Raw genomic sequence first — 17,382 nt, forward strand, 5'->3', positions numbered from 1 at the left:
GACCTAGTTAAATATTTCTATTAGTAGTAGTTAAATCTACAACATATTTTGGGTCTTCCTCATTTAGCCATGTGTAGGGCATAGAAAAAAAGAGAAAAAAGAAAAAAAAAAGAAAGATAGAAAGAAAAATAAAAAAACAGATAGAAAGAGGCCCGCGTACAACACATAGGCCATAGTTTAGTATATTTGAAAAAAAGACCATTCGTTATATATTTTTTTGAAAGTACCATTAGTTATATAAATATATATATGAAATATTTATATTATTTGTAGTTAAAGAATTGAGATATGAATTTAAAATGCCTTTTTTTTTTTAGTCTCTTTCCAGTGTCTTCAAAGAAAAACCTTGTCTTTCTGCAACCCAATTATGTAAATTATCCTCTATTGATGCAAAATCCATAAAGCTAAAGGTACTGGCTTGAGAATTTGATATCAATATAAACATATATTATAGCATTCAAGTTTTTGAGTGAAAGACTAGAAAAATGGTGAAGATATATTTGATCTAAAATATCATTTCCTTTTGGCGATGTGTTGAAAGCACGTTGCACAATGGCGTGGAAGTTGGATATCATGGAGAAAATATATTAGAGAAGACCAACAACTCTTGTCATTTGCTCGTTCACTCTTTTGGAAAGTTGAATCAATCAATGCGGCTTCTTTCCAAATGTGTTGCGCACATAAAGAAAAAGGGGAGGGTCAAGTGGCATAATGCATGTTTTTCCCCCTTCTTCTTCTTTTCAGCTTTATACCCTAAATTGACTAGGCGATACATATTTTACATAAAAAAAACGAAGATTTCTTGCCATTTGTTAAGGCATGATCTCATGCATCAATATGATATTATTTCCTAGTGTCCATGTTCAATCGAAGCTAGCTTAACTGAGCTCATTCGTTTTTAAAATATCTTACCAAGATTTTTATCTGTTGCTGACACTTACATTAATAGTAAAAACCCCACAAGTATATGCATGCATGCAACTTCATTTCATCCCCAATTAAAGATTAATGCATCTATGCGTTTAATTTATTTCAAAGGAAATTCGGAGGTAGGTGGAAAATGAGTAAACCAATAGATACAATGAAATGAATCTAGCCAAATGATTTGATTTGATTTTATTTTTTATGTTCCTAACTCGTGCTTAATGGTTAAGTTTTCCTTTTATAGATGGACCTCCAAAATATGAATTCCATCTCCTGGATCCATCTATCAATCAATCATTATTCCTAGTCATTAGGATTATGTGTTTGCAAGGCGGTTTCTTGACCAAAGCACCAAACAAATGGGCCATGGATGCAAAAATAAAAAATCTTCGTATCCTACTAGAGGAAAGGCTACATAGATTTGGTGGTAAAGCCGTGACAAAAAAAGAAGAAAAGAAAGAAAAAGAAAACCCTTAATGCAAAGTCTAGAAATAATAGATCAAACTTAATTAGTGTCCCGAACTAAAAGTGTTGGTTAAAGGAGGTAGGATTTCACTTTAATCTGGAGGTCCAAACAAATTCTGCAAAGTGCATCTTTGCTCTATAAAGCAAAGGATCAATGAGCACTTCCCAATGATGTTAAAATGGGAAAATTCACCTTGAAAACATAACTTATAATTAAACATAGGTTTGGACATGAATAGTCAGTTCTTTTTCCTTTTCCTTTTTGATTTTTATTTTTGTTTCAACGATTGTCTCGTTTGATACAAGAAAGAGCACTATAAAGTTCTAACCCTACTTTTACCACTTGGGTTAAGCTCAAGTGGTGATATATAGTACGTACTAGATAGTTTTTGTATCAGTTCAACGTTTTCGGCTTGAAATTTGCCTCTGTTGTTGAGCCAAAATCATCTCGGAGAATCACAATTGAAAAGGATGTTAAAATGGGTGATCACTATAGAATATATATATATAGTAAAATTTCGTCTTAAATAAACATAAGGTTACAGCTTACAATATTCTTTCCTTATTGACTTAATTTTTGACATATTTGTACCCACAAAAATTGTGATAAATCATTTTGATATACTGTAAATGGTTTGAACCAACTAATTATGTAGCTTGAACATGTGATCCATATGGCAACCTCTCTAACACCTTAAGGAAGAACTAGCTTAGTAGCTTAGTGTATTTAATTTTCTCTAATTGGTCAAGCATGGGTATAAATTTTTTGTAGTAGTAATAGTGCATACTGGCATAAAATAAGAATTTTGGATAAATTCAGTCATAAAATTTAATTAATTTGAATGAGATGACAAATTGTGATTCATTGACATTAATATATTAATGTATACATAACTTGTTTAATTAGCTCATAATTTTTTTATAATCTTTATTAATAAAAGTTATTTTTAATATATAAGATGACATATAATTGTGATTTATTGGTAATATATAGCATATAATTATGTTAAAAAATTACAAAAGAAATTGCATGGCAAAGAGCTTTATAGTTTCTCGTCTAGTCTAATCAAACAAGCAGGGAGAAAGATCCCCTAAATTGTAGAAAGGCTTCATGTTTATCCCAAATTAGCAGAATATATTGGAATGATATCAGCAAAAGCAGCTCCTCACGTTTCCGATAAAACTTGACGGGAAAAATAATTTTATGATGAAAAAAATCAAGATGTGAGGGACAAGACGAGGGTGTAACAAAAATGGTAAAGGGAGATATTCTTCTCCAACGAATGATGTTATTGCCTTTATAAATAAAACGAAGACCTTTTTGTAAACGTAAAATGCATAAGGGAAGGGACCTCCATTCTAATTATTATTCTCATCAGAAAGACAAGATCTTCTTCCCATTATTACATTGATTGGATGATCCAATCTGGTGGCACAGAAACAAAGAAAGCAAAGCAAAAGGAAGCAAAATATGCCGGAATATGTTTACAACTGTTCCTTTTTCTTTTCCTGCCCTTTCAGCCTTTGCATGCATGGCTTTCCACTTCTTGCGATTATACTGGGGAGCCGATTCTGCGAATGAGAAACTGCCACGTTTCTCAACTTTTACGGGGACACGTAAATGGGTTTTGGTTGTCTTGAGCCAGGGGTTTTCGGTTATTGTCGTGGTCCAAGCCCTTTTAGCCCTCTTTTCGTTTTTTGCTACTCAGCCATCTTCGTTCTTTTCGTCTTTAGGCCACCCACCCATCCCACCCCCCCCTCCTCTTTGATGGTGAGACCAGCGGTGGCTATGGGTTTGCCTTTTTTAATCATGGGAATGAACCACCACTCACCACTAGGGTAATTGGTGGCCAGCCTAGCAGAATCTTGGTATATTCCTAGTCTAAGTTTTCCTTCTCTTTTTTTGTGTTAACGTGTGTTTTGGTTACACGTGTCAATTTTAGGTTCTCTTTTCCCTTCTTTCAACCTCCTTCTTTCAATCTTTTCATTTTCGTCATGAGCTTAATCAATGGAATCTTGCTTGTCGGAGAATTTCTCTCTGATTAGCAGTATATTATATATATATGCTAAACATGTAGGTCGGTATTATGATAAAAGATTTTTAGAGGTTTATCCGCCAGTCGGTTTCCTATAGTAAGATACCCTTATCCTAATTGCCTATAATTAGATATATCTTCACTTTACATTTATATGTTTTATTAAAAGGCATTTAATTACTATTTTTCATGGAAAAATCTACTAATTCCACAACAAATTACCAATATCTTCTTAAAAAAACCCATCTAATGTTCATTATTGAAAAATGTATAACAGTCTTTCATCTTATAGATAGATTATTGTATATAAAATTTAAACAAATTATCTCTCAAATTGGAAACTTAATTGATTAACATCTCATTCTTTTGTTTACTAAATAGAAAATTTAATTAAAGCGACACAAAGCAAGTGTTAAGAATGATTCTCTTCCATTTTAAGAAGTGCATCTCACCTTTTTAACGATTTAAATTAATTATAGACCTTTAAATTAAATCTTATAATATTCTAGTTGTTCGAGAGTATATCTTTCAATACCCTTCTCCCTAATTTGAATCACTCGTACCGAAAAAAAAAAAAAAGGAACTAAATGAAGAGTGTAATTCACTTTCGAGGCCAAGTGTCAATTTTTATTGAGGAGTGATGGACAGTTTTTCCCCTATTTTTGCAGCCATGTCTTTCTCATACCTTGGAAGAAAACAAATCCAAAAGTCAAAAGATAAAAAAAAGGGAAAAAGAATCCAAACCAACAATAAAAACCAATAGTTTCAAGACCACTCAAGGACCAACTTTGTACCAAAAGCTGTTGCTTTCATGAATTTGTATAGCAATTTGAAGTCGTAATATGCACGAGATAAGCCTTAACATTTGACAAGAATCTTTTTGTCCTTAGCCTTTAATCACATCTCATTCACATTCCATCCAACATTTTCACTAGTCCCCGAAAAGTTTTTTTTTTTTAATTTTTTTAATTTTTCTTTGATATATGGGCCGGTGAACTGTCTTTTTTTCAATTGTGAACCATTAAAATTAGTATCATAATAATCAAATTAATTTCCTAATTGAAATCATTTTAAGCGGTAGTTAAATTAACCGACCGAATAGAAACTCACCCGAATATTATATATAGCAAATGCCTTTTGTCCAGCATCCTTGATTAGAAAGTTCATTGTGTGCATATATATTACTTATGCTGTCCTGATTTAACAAGAGAGCAAATTAAATCATTACTTTCTTTGGAGACAAGCTATTTGTTTATGTCCTGTCGCCAAAAGTTGTTGAATAGTACTAGCTTTTTCAGGGACAAATAATACTAATCCAAATGTTAACCAATTAATGCATTTCTATCCATTTGTTTTATGTTAATTTATGTTTGAAATGACGACATAGTCTTTAAAGGGATTCTCATGGCCCACATTTTTAACTTAATAGCAACATTAATTTGATCTATTGAGATATATACATACATAGATTTCAGCATTTTAAAGATTAATGCATGTATCATATAATTATTTAATGTAGTCACCAAATAATTATGAAAGTAAAATTACGTCATTTTTAAAGAGATTCTGAATTTTATATTTCAATTTGAAAATATCAAATTTTAATAAAAATGAGAGAGAAAATATATATATATATATATTTATATGTATGTGTGTAGATCAAAAGTCTCTACATGTACACAAAAACTGATCTAATCCAGTTTTTGTTCAAGTGATGGTACTCATATCCACAAATCTGACAGCATATGTATGAGATGTTATTGCTTGTTAAAAGCTTCTCATGTTTAATTTGGAATAGGACATTAGTTGTTACAAAGCTTACAGAATGAAAGAAAACTAATAATTTCATATAGCTAGGCTTTCCAGGACAACATGTCTTTGTCAAATCTTGAGAAATCTTTCCAATGATCCTTGAGGCATGGCCTGCAAATGCGAACGTTATCCAATAAGAAAGGGGCATGTGTGATTATCTATATGTAGGAGATTAATTATTTTTCTTCTTTCTTTTCCTTTTTTCCTTTAATTGCCATAAATGTAGCTGGTATTTGTCATGGAATCCCACGCTTGTAACATTGAAGAAGCATTGTTAAGGGACAGGAATCTCAAGACATGGCAAGAGTTTTGGCGGGATAGTGGAAGGAGGTAGGAGGTAGGGGCAAGCAGTCGAGCATGGAGGCGATGTGGTTGGATCTTGTCCACCCGCCGACCGCTCTTTCGTACACTTCAGGATGCGTTGCAAGACGCCACTAGGCTTTTATTTTGTTGGGGTTATGGCTTGCATTATGAGTAGAATTTATGCCCTCATGTTCCCCTTCTGAGGTTCCTTTATTTCGTTTTTCTTTTTAAAAGGACATGGCAAAATGATAGATATTATTGTGTTTTTAAAACTTTGATGCAATGCATTTTATGTCCAATTGATGTATGATTTAGTAATTTGATTAACTTTTGGTATAAATTTTAATATATATTATTGGGATTGGCTCCACGTGCTGAATAGTTGTTAGTTCTCCTTTATGCTTGTTTACTTGCAAACATAATTATCAGAATCAGTCTGAAAAGCAATCCGAATTGAAGAAGATATGCACAGATCAATGGTTTAATTAGGAGGTCAATTGTTAAATTGTACATTTAATATTTTATTTAAATTGTATCAGAAACTTAATACTCTGACAGAAAATGAGGTTCTCGTCGTTGTTTTTATTTAGATATAATTGGTTATTTAATCGAATCTGTTATTTTTAATCAAATTTTAAATTTTATTTTAATTCATTAAAGATAATAGATGTTAGTTTATGACATAGATTTAGCATAGTTTAAGAGTATTAGTATGCACAGTGAAAATATTAACACTTTTGCAACACCCGTTAAAGAATTCTGTTAATTAATTGTGTGTTATTCTATTTTGACTTTAATTTTTTTTACTATTTTGACTTTAATTAATAATCCTTAATTTCATATTTGTTTATTCTTCTCTTAATTATTTTTTCCCTTTTTCTTTCATTCTTCTATTTCCTTTTTTTACCCATTAATAATATTGAAAAAATTATATTTTGAATGTCTTGCATAATTGATAAATTATGATATTTTCATGATGTCATGATAGAAAATTATTGAAGATGAAAATTTTTTTGAAATAGGATCATCATAGAAAATATTTTATACAGAATAATCTAAATAAAAAAAATTATTTTCAATAATTTATCTAAATAAAAAATTTAAAATTTTTAATAAAAATATTTAAAAAAAAAACTTTTAACAACTTATTTTTTGATTACCATAAAAGATAGGGTAGGCTGACCTCGATTGAAGCCACTGAACCTTATCATCTAACAGTCTAATCTGAAAGCCATGAAACTGAATTTCGAACTAGGCCATGAAGAAGCCCATTGGGTTCAGCCTGATCTATGAACAAAAGAAGTCTTATGTAGTAGAGGCATGGGTTACACACTGGGCAAAGCCAATCTGGAGCCCATTATAAAACTTTTTCATACTTGTAGTGCATTGGTCCTCTTGCGGATTAATAAAGAAAGAGTCAGTGTTTTAACTCTAAATCATGGCCCATGCATGAAGGCACGAACAATATCATCTTCCAAATTAATTGGGTAGCAGTAATATATATACATGCAATAACTTTAAAGTCCGTGGGTGAAGAGGACATGACTGGTTGTTTGAGAAAATAGTAATTTCATTGAAGAATGCAATTACTGCAACCCGTGCCATATGCTGGGGTGGTTGAGTATGAATAACAAGAAAATAGTTGGTGATAGCTACTTACCTGTAAAATGGTCCAGTTTCATAAATAAATATTAGGATTTTGCTAATGGTTTGGAGCATTCAGAACGCCATATATACTTTATTTTTAGTACATGTTCTATTTATTTCCAATTCAAGAGAGTGGTTGGGTACTGGATAAATATAAGACTACTCTTAGGTTTGAGTCAGATTTGAGGCATTGGTTTTCCGCAACCAAGTTTTCGTCGAAATATTTTATCGAAAAATATCATTTTTGACAGAATTATAAATTTTTTATACAAAATATTCTATCAAAAAAGTCTTGCTCTTGAGTAGTGAAATTAATTCCCAACCTTTCAATTTTTGACAAAATAAGATTCAAGAAAACGTATACGTTTTTCCATTTCGATTTTTGTCATTTTGTTTTTCTCCTTAGCACTAAGAGAGAGCCAAACCGGTTCCCATAACTCCTACGTATAAAAACTGGCTTGTATTTTCTTGGAATTAAGATGAGCTGTTTATGCTGGAAAAAAACTTAACAAGCTGATGAAATTAAGCTTCAAACCTACCAAAAAAACAGTCTCTAGTTTGAACAGTTGAAAGTACATTTACATACTTAATGTAAACGTAAAATGGTCCACCTAGTTTTGTTTACTTTAGCTTTGAAAATCTTGCATGATTAAGGATCGATTAATCCCTTTATATATATATAAATGCATATATTGATGGACCTTGTCTGGCGCTGGCACAGCCTCATAAAACTTGTCTGACTCTCCATCCCGATAAACCAGGGGACGAAGCCAGCCTCATAAACTTGGCAAAATTCCTTTGTTATCCACTACATTTTCTTTCATTTCTTTAGAACCTTTTACTTGCGCGCCGCCCGCCGCCCCCCGCCCCCTACCAATTTTAAAATTATCATTTAACCTATAAAATTTTTCCCTATTTTTTGAAAATTAATCCTTAGTTGACTTCTCTGATTTTTTTTTCAACATAAATAATAGTTTTATCAATTGCAATTTTGAAAACGAGAAAATGGATAAATCTAAATAAATTTATTTGTATCAAGAAAAAAAAACACGTATTAAGTGTTAAATCGAACATCCCATTCATAAATTATACAATTATTTTTTATTGTGGATACAATATGAGAAATATATGCAAATGAATTACAAGCTAATGTTTGTTGGATTGGACCGCCACTCCCTTTGAGTTTTAATCCTGCCTTCATCCCTGCTACTGCTAGGTTATCACGCTGACGGATGAGGTTTCTTAATTTGCCCGTCTTCACAAACCCCAACGCGCCTGCAGTCAATACGCGCAACTTGTGTTGCCTTTTGGATCTGACACTCATCCAATTATAAGTCTTCTCCCAACATTTAATCTAGTCACCATCTGCCTTTTGCTTTGAACTTGGGCAATTTTGCTTTGGGTCTTCATGCATTCATAGCCTGGCTCAAGTCCAATTCCCCATTACATTGAAATTAATGGAGCTTTTGCTTCTATTGAGATCTAAATTTTAGTGAAATAAAAGGATATATATATATATATACATGTATAAGATTTTCCAAATAATTTTGAGAGTTGAATATTGTACATATACAATCGTGTCTCTGATGGACATGGCACAACGTTTTAATTAATTTACTAGAGGGAGCTGGCTAACATACAAGCCATGTATATAGTTAATTTATGCCTTTCATATCAATCATAGACTTTTTTCTTAAAAAGAAATAAGACTTTTGATCATTATTATATATTCTTTGTGTGTTGGTTCTTTTGATGCTAATCTAGATCTGGATCTTGCCATTGCACGTGCTTCTTTTAATTGCCTTTGGTTGTACCTTCAATATTGCATTCATGATTAATTAATACTTCCAATTTAAAAAAATGTAATCATCACATAATCTTTACAAATTTTGTTTTAGATTGAGGAAAAAAAAAGGGATAAGTTGATCACTATATTAATTTCAAAGATTATTTTGATGATTGTTAATCCACCAACTTCAAGATTTATATATATATATATATCGTTTTCTTAATTAGAAGATTCGTGATTAATTGAAAATTTAGAATCAAGAAACGACATTTTTTTAATATACCACAAATAAGAGAACAAGATTTCTTTTCTTTTTAATTCATTTCGTTTACGTGGATTTGTGCAGTTGGCACAGATGTAAAGGTTGAAAATTGGAAAGTGGTAACGGCATTTAAGCTTAGTCAAAAGACAATAACGACTGATCGCCCTAGTTTTAAGAACAAAAAATTAATCCTTTTCTTTTTAATTTCTTTAACCAAAAAACTGAAAAATGGAATTCTTAAAGGAGCAGCCAAGCAAATGCGAGGGGAAACCCATGAGGAGCTGTCGGCATCAGCCATGCAACGTTCACGATCTACACAGAGAAAAGGGCAAAAAAAAAAAAAAACACACACACACACACAAAGAAAGAAGAGTAGGGTTTAATATTAAAAAAGAGAGAGAGAGAGAGAGAGAAAGTCAAAGTCTCAATTAGGGTTTGGTTTAGGGGAGCGCCCCTTTGCAACACCGACGCCTGGCCCAAGGCCAGCCCCATTCGATTCATTTAATGCCTCAAACCAAAAGTCTTTCAGTTTTGTGTTGGATGCCAATGGCAGAGGCTGTTATTAAAGTATTTGTTTTAAGCTTTTCTTCTTCCGAAACCTTGGAAATGGTCCTAATCAATTCCCACTTTTCTTTTTTTTTCCTTTCCTTTCTCTCTCTTCCTCTAATTTTGCGTGTGTTGACTTTTAATTTATTGATTTTGAACAGCTTGCGATGTCGCCGTTTTGTCCTCTCCACATATAAAAGCGTCTCCACCCTTTCTCCCACCAGCCCCAATTTGGCAAGTGTATAGAATTGAGACTGCTTTGAGGTAACACTTACATTCAATCCTATTCCAATTTTTAAGTTCTCTTTCTTGTTGTTTCCCCTTTATTTGGCATCATATCTTTTTCGTTTTCTTGTTTATTTGAGAATCCAGGTTTTGTTTGCCTGGTTTAGTTTTGTTAGATTTAGTAGCTCCAAAAAAAATTGATGGATGAAATTGAGATTCCTCCTCATTTTCTTTGTCCAATTTCCCTTCAACTCATGAGAGATCCTGTTACCATCTCAACTGGAATAACATACGATCGAGATAGTATCGAGAAATGGTTATTTTCATGCAAGAACAACACGTGCCCGGTTTCGAAACAGGCCTTGCACAATTCAGATCTAACCCCAAATCACACTCTTCGTCGCTTGATCCAAGCATGGTGCATTCTCAATGCTTCCCATGGAATTGAAAGGATCCCAACGCCCAAGCCTTTGGTCGACAAAACCCAGATCTCCAAGCTCCTTAAAGATGCGAAAAAGTTCCCTGAGATGCAACTCAAATGCCTTAAAAGGCTCAGATCAATCACGCTCGAAGGTGAAAGAAACAGAAGCTACCTGGAAGCCGCTGGTGCAGTTCAATTCCTGGTGTCAATGATCAAGAGTTATGATTCTGCGTTACTTGAAGTCGAAAGCAACGAAGGGTCAGAACTTTTAAAAGCCAGCGATGAGGCATTAAGTATTTTTTATCATATCAAGGTTTCTCAAAGCTGTCTAAAGAGTATTATCAGCAATGATCAGGAATTTGTAGAGTCTTTAGTGCAAGTCATGAAAAATGGTAACTACCAATCTCGAGCATATGCCACGATGCTATTGAAGGATGTCTTTAAAGTGGCAGATCCAATCCAATTGATGAGTGCCACACCTGAATTCTTCGCTGAAATGGTACGTACTTTGCGCGATCAGATCTCGCAGCAGGCCTCCAAGGCATCATTGAAACTCCTTGTGGAGCTTTGTCCTTGGGGAAGAAACAGGATCAAAGCCGTTGAAGGTGGTGCAGTGTTTGTCTTGATCGAGTTTCTTCTCAAAACATCCGAGAAGAGAGCTTGTGAACTTGCCTTGATTTTGTTGGATCAGCTTTGTGCTTGTGCTGAAGGGAGAGCAGAGTTGTTGAAGCACGGAGCAGGGCTAGCGATTGTCTCAAAGAAAATATTCAGGGTTTCGCATGTGGCAAGTGACAGGGCAGTGAGGATTCTATCCTCAATTTGCAGGTGTTCAGCAACTTCTTGGGTTCTTCAGGAAATGTTGCAAGTTGGTGTGGTATCCAAGTTATGTTTGGTGCTTCAACTTGATAGTAGTTACAAGACCAAGGAGAGAGCAAGGGAGATCCTCAAACTGCACTCTAGGGTTTGGAGGAACCCTTCTTGTATTCCTTCTCATTTGTTTTCTTCCTATCCATCTTCTTGAGATTGGTGCTCTTTTTTTTTTTCATTTATTAACTTTTTGTGTAGATAGGATTGAAACAGACATGGGGGAAAGCGGATCTCCATGCAACTAAGTTTGAATTATACAAATTTAATATATATATATATATAGGCATGAAATATTGTCAACAAAGAGACACTTTCGATGAGATTTAGTTAATTATTCTTTTGGGAATTAAGGTTCTGTATTTTACTTTGTATTGAATGCCTTATCATTGTCGACATGTGTTAGTTCTTTTTGGAAGGAAAAATTGTAAGAGAAATATATATCGTGCTAATGTATTTGGGAATTGCTTGAGACTTGAGATTATAAACCATTTAATTATTCACAACTTACAAAACATTTAATTATTAAAATAAAGTCTATAAACCTTAAACATAGAAATCGGAGTCAAAACGTATATAGTTTACATGATCTTGTTCTAATGCCTTAAGATTATTTGTTAATTATGCACTTTCGTCTTATAAATATGAATTTTAATTAGTTTCTTAAATCGATACCATTCTTGTTTCTGTCACTTTTTCCAGCCACTTATGGTAGAAAATATAGTTGTAGGCAAAACAAACGCTAGCTTATGGGATTTTACAGGTAAATCATGAACATTTGGATTGGATTCAAGTCCATCCCATATTTGGAGTCTAGAAATTTTGTTTAATGTAAAGATTCTACGAGTACTTTCATTTTTTTCTTTTCTTCGTTAGATTAAGCTTGAAAACAGCTTACACATCTGGTTTGTATGAGATGGTTACATCAACATTCAACAAAGTCAAACAGCTGTATCACCACCTAACATACACCAGAATATCCTTTGCAAAGATAAACTCATCTAACAATCTGACAACATTTTTGATCATACAATTTTATTGGAAGAATTGATCCTATTATAGGTTCTATGAAGACATGACCTATGCGCAATCTAAAATTTTACAATCGATTACAAATGAGTAATACGTGATTTTAACTGCAAGATTATATATGTATTCAAATTATGCCTATTTTTAATAAAATTCAATAAATTTTGATTATACAATAAAATGAAGCTTTTTTCTTTATTTCGAACTTGGAATATGTCACACTAATATATAGATTTGTGGCCCATTTCGTTAGTAAATTAACTTGAGAAGAAAGGTGTAAGTGTTTTATATCATATTTATTACCAAGAGTTCCATTCGTATTCAACCTTTAAATGTTGTTAAAAGCTTTCATTCTGCGTCAAGGGACCATTTATCACAATGTTTACAGCTTCCATAAGGGCACATTTGAAGGTCAAATTGGTTTATGTCAACTTCGTAAAAGAGTTGAAAACCGAGAAAGAACAGAAAAGGAGGGAAAGGTGGTGGTTCGGTGTCCATATTGCAACACAAATTAATGTCTCCGTCGATGGTAGAAAAAACCAAATTGATGCAAACAGGTCAATCATGTAGCTCCGACGAGATATATATAGCACTCATTACTGTATTATGACAAGAAAAGATGATGATTTCTTCCCTATTTGACCCGGTAGAGTTTAAGAAATCAAAAGAAATTAAAAGCTATATTAGGGAATAGGGATTGTCATTAAATCCAGCAGTTTCCAGAATTTATTATCGTATTACTTATGACTATGTAAGAGTTGACGGCGCTTCATATATATATTCCCAGGGCCAACTGAAACGTTGGACCGTGTTAGATGATATGAACAAATCTAACCATCTCCACAGACTTGGGTTGGCTGAACGATTCTGGTTTGCCCTGGTAGAAGGTTTTAAACCAAGTCTAATTCTTACAACTTTCTTCACCAAGCTTTTCTAATACTGCTTTTCTTTCAAATTTTGATTCACACCTATAATTAATGTTCGTTTACATTGTCATCTAAATTACTTGTCCTTACATATAATTTTGTTGCTTCACGAGGATGTGGGGGCCACCCCACCCTTTTGTTTCCCATAACATACTTCTTCTCATCGGGGATTATATATCTGTAGGTTTCTCACTTTCTTTCAGACAAGTTTTCACAGTTCATAATTAATAAAAACTATGGATATAACAATGGTATAACATTTTATAGGCAATTATGTCAGCAGACGTCCATCAATTTTATTAAAATTCAGTGAACTCTTGACAATAAAATGTCGAATTACGCCTACACATATGGGCAGCTTTTCCTTTGGTTTTTATTGATTGTTAGCTGCCTTACAGGTTGAAAACATGAACAGCTAGCCTCTCTTATTAGTTTCTAGTGGTTCTTGGGATTAAGAATTTCATCATTGACTAATGAAAACTCTGACTACTAGCTTTCAGGGTCAAATCTAGATAGATCGAGAGAGATCAGACCAGTAAACTTTAGTGTTGACTTTGCATTAAAAGTTAAATTTCAAGCCCTCTAGTAGTAACGGCGATCTGGCTAGGAAGCTGCTCCAGGACTTGCTAGGATTAATCGTGGAACTAGTTACAAGTTGTATACTATAGATTATAACTTAAGATGAAGGCTGAATTTAATCCCGATGAGTGAAATGTTGACAATATATACGGCTAGAATAATTGAGGAAGCATCATGCATAGGGATGGATCTTGAGCGATCGAGAGAGTAGTAAACGAATATATAGGACACAAAGACAATGGAATAACCTAATGGACTTGAACAATTTTAATTAGCATATGGAAAGTTTGTTAGGAAACAAAGTTATCTGTTGACTAAAAGATGGCGGTTCCATAGATACAGGGTGGGATGCATCGATCCTCTTACTTTCTGATGTTTTAAATTGATACAACTTAAGGCATTGATTTTTCAACTCAAGAATTTGGGTTTTGATTAAATCCCAATGAAGTAAGAGCTTTTGGGATTTGAATTAGTTTTGATAGCATAAGACCATCAAGTTTGAACCATTAATTTGTGCCAAATCTAGTTTATATTATATTGTATTGTTGACTCTTTATTTTGTAGAAGTTATATTGTTGACTTTTAAATCAAATGGATTGATTGGATCAAAGTAAGGAGCAATGGAGTTTGGTGTAGACATGTGGCAATTTATTATTGTTGGACGGTGGAAGAAAAATTGAACTGATTTTGGTATTTTGGGTTTGGGTTTGTAAATTGATAAAAACAAAGAAGGTTCAATGGGGAGCCAGCCCAATTGCATGCTTAAGCTGGACTAGTGGCGAGGCCCCAATATCTATTAGTCAAATATTTCGGGCCTATACCATTTACTTTCGGCCCTTCAATGGTGAAAAAAAATTCCTCACCCTAAATCGCATACTTTGTTTAAATTACTCATCAAATTTGCATTGGTCAAATATTTGGTTACTGGATGATACAATTATTTTATTAAATAATAAATGTATTTTTATTTAAATTTAATTCATGAAAACTTAATCACAATTAATCAATAATCTTTTACTAACCTAAAATCCTAAATCCTAATAATGATAATACTAAAGAAGGGAATAGAGGAGATCAATCTTGACCTTCATAAGAAGCTGCACAATGGCTAAAAAGAAACACAGTATACATACACACGCAACAGATAACACTTACTTATAACTATAATCCATAAGACTGATTGATTAAGAAAGTAAATACTTAGTACATGTTTGAATTGAATCATGATTCAAACTTGAACGATTAACTCAAAATGACTTGAGCTTAAATTGATTTTATTTTGAAAATCAATGAATTAAACTCAAAACATGATCCCAATCTAAATGATTTAAACTCGAAATATTCTGAATCAAAATAATTTAAATTTAAAATGATCAAAATTTAAAATAATTTGAATCTAAAAGTGATTTAAATAATTTTTTATTCAAAATGAAATGATCCAAAATGAATCAATTCAAAATCCTATTTGATGTGCCTAATTAACAAATCTATTTTTAATAGTACTCCGTTATCTCAAAGATCTCTTAATTAATTTTATTATCATTTATGTAATTAGAAAACTCAAATTCTAACTTTATGAATTCCTAATTTACTCAATGAACGATCTTGATCTATTATACTTGATTTGATGGATCTAAAATCTTATTTGATTATATATATATATATATAAAGTCATAGTTAATTAAAATATGTTCATAATCTAAATTTGATCTATTCATAACTACCAACCTGTCCTAACTCCTAACATATGCTTAGTTGTCACTTAAATATATTTATATATTATATTTTAAAAGTGACTTCTTTAATACCTTTGGTTTCATAAAATTACTTTAATTTAATGGAGTAATGAGAAAGTGATTAAGATAGTGGTCAATGCTTTAGTTTGACTTGAATCGGATAATTGCAACCCAACGTTTTGGACAGGTTGCCGATTTTTTATCTACATAACTCATCCAGAACTGTTTAAAATTTACGAAATCATTCAGATTTCGTAGAGGTGTTCGAGCTTGAACATGATTTTTGTTATGACAAAAAAAATCTTATATTTTACATGATCAATTTATAAAAAGACAATAAGATACATATATAAAAGAGATATTCAATCATTTAGATAAAAAAATTAAATTAATAATAATAATCTAACAATATCGTAATCTTATGTACTTTTAATTTCACTGATTTAGTTTATAATTTTTACAATTGTTATAATTACATTAACAACCACTCAAACTCAAAGTAATATGATAAAGGTTAACTTGAGTTTAGGAATTAAGTCTTGAACCGATTGGAAGGACGTAGTAATGGATGAAAATGAAGGGAAAAGATCTCAATCCATAACCATATGTATAGTAATTAGCTATAGTTGGTCCACTCATTAAATTTGCTTCAATGTTTGTCACAGTAACCTTATGATGCATCTATGTCTATTATTTGGCATACCCACATGGTTAACGATCCAAAGTACGGAAGCAACAGCTATGCTATTAGTTGTAACTTTTGGAAAGTGATCTTTTTCAAAAATACTTTTCACATTTGATTCCATAGGAGAAGGAGTTGCATTCCGTGTTGTTTGACAGCCATGTTCACGTTCTTTGCATGCATTGGAGTTGATATACAGCACGTTTTATTTGTTTTCCTCGATAAAGGTTGTAGCTGCCAATCCAATAACCGTTGATTGCGGACCCTTCCCTGACATTGGTATATTGAGATGTCCTATTATATGTTCCCCGTGGGTTTTTTCTCGACTGTTAAATTTTCATATGGTCGGCACTTGCTACCAATAAATCATCATCTCTATATAGAAAAAAGCAAATAAAAAAAGAATTCAATTCCCTAAGATGATAACCCAATGTTAATTTAGAGATTGAAATTTTAATTTTATAAAGATTTTATGTTCAAAGTAAAAGAAAAAACCTACATTTTCGACTATTATTAATAAGTTTTATTGAACCAAATGCTCCTTGCATACAAGGAAAAGACAGAAGAAAAAACCACAGCCAGACGAATAGCAACTTTATAGGCAAGTCTCTTTAAATGAACAGCTAAAGATCTTACAAACCAATTTTGATAATTAGCTGTTATAATTGATAAATTATACAGAATTTCTAAATATTCCTTATCAAATGCACCAAAAGTCCAATTAAGATAGGCAGCGTCGGTGTCCCGTTCTTCACAGTGTGTTTGTATGCGAGGTGGTGTCCAATACAAGTCCACGCGCTTAAAGGAAGGGCTCTCCAGGGAGATTTGTAATAAGAAACAGGCGCCTCTACAATGGAAAAATATGAAAAGAGGCCTCACCAAGCCGGTGGGGACGGCCAACCGGATTGAGCTCTTTGGTAAACAGGGGAGCGGGGGTGCTTCTGGGAAAAGGGTGGACACATTCTGAATGGGGTTGATCAGGGGATTCTTGTATTCCTGAGAAAGGATGAGCTATGCTGCATCCAGTCTTGCTGCCTACTTCAAAGGCTTGAGACTCGACCGGCATAGCTCATGTAAAGTGTAAACCCTGTCTGATCAATATATAATCACCATACATTTCAAAAAAAAAAAAATCC

General features: G+C 32.8%; 1 pseudogene; it reads left to right on the plus strand.

The window, feature by feature from the left end:
* The first annotated feature begins 9,987 nt into the window (after positions 1–9,987).
* LOC18590200 (E3 ubiquitin-protein ligase PUB23 pseudogene) lies at positions 9,988–11,601 on the plus strand (annotated as a pseudogene).
* Positions 11,602–17,382: the final 5,781 nt, after the last annotated feature.

The sequence above is a fragment of the Theobroma cacao genome, chromosome 9 (genome assembly GCF_053813885.1).
Source record: "Theobroma cacao isolate CCN51 chromosome 9, ASM5381388v1, whole genome shotgun sequence".
In the NCBI taxonomy this organism is placed as follows: domain Eukaryota; kingdom Viridiplantae; phylum Streptophyta; class Magnoliopsida; order Malvales; family Malvaceae; genus Theobroma; species Theobroma cacao.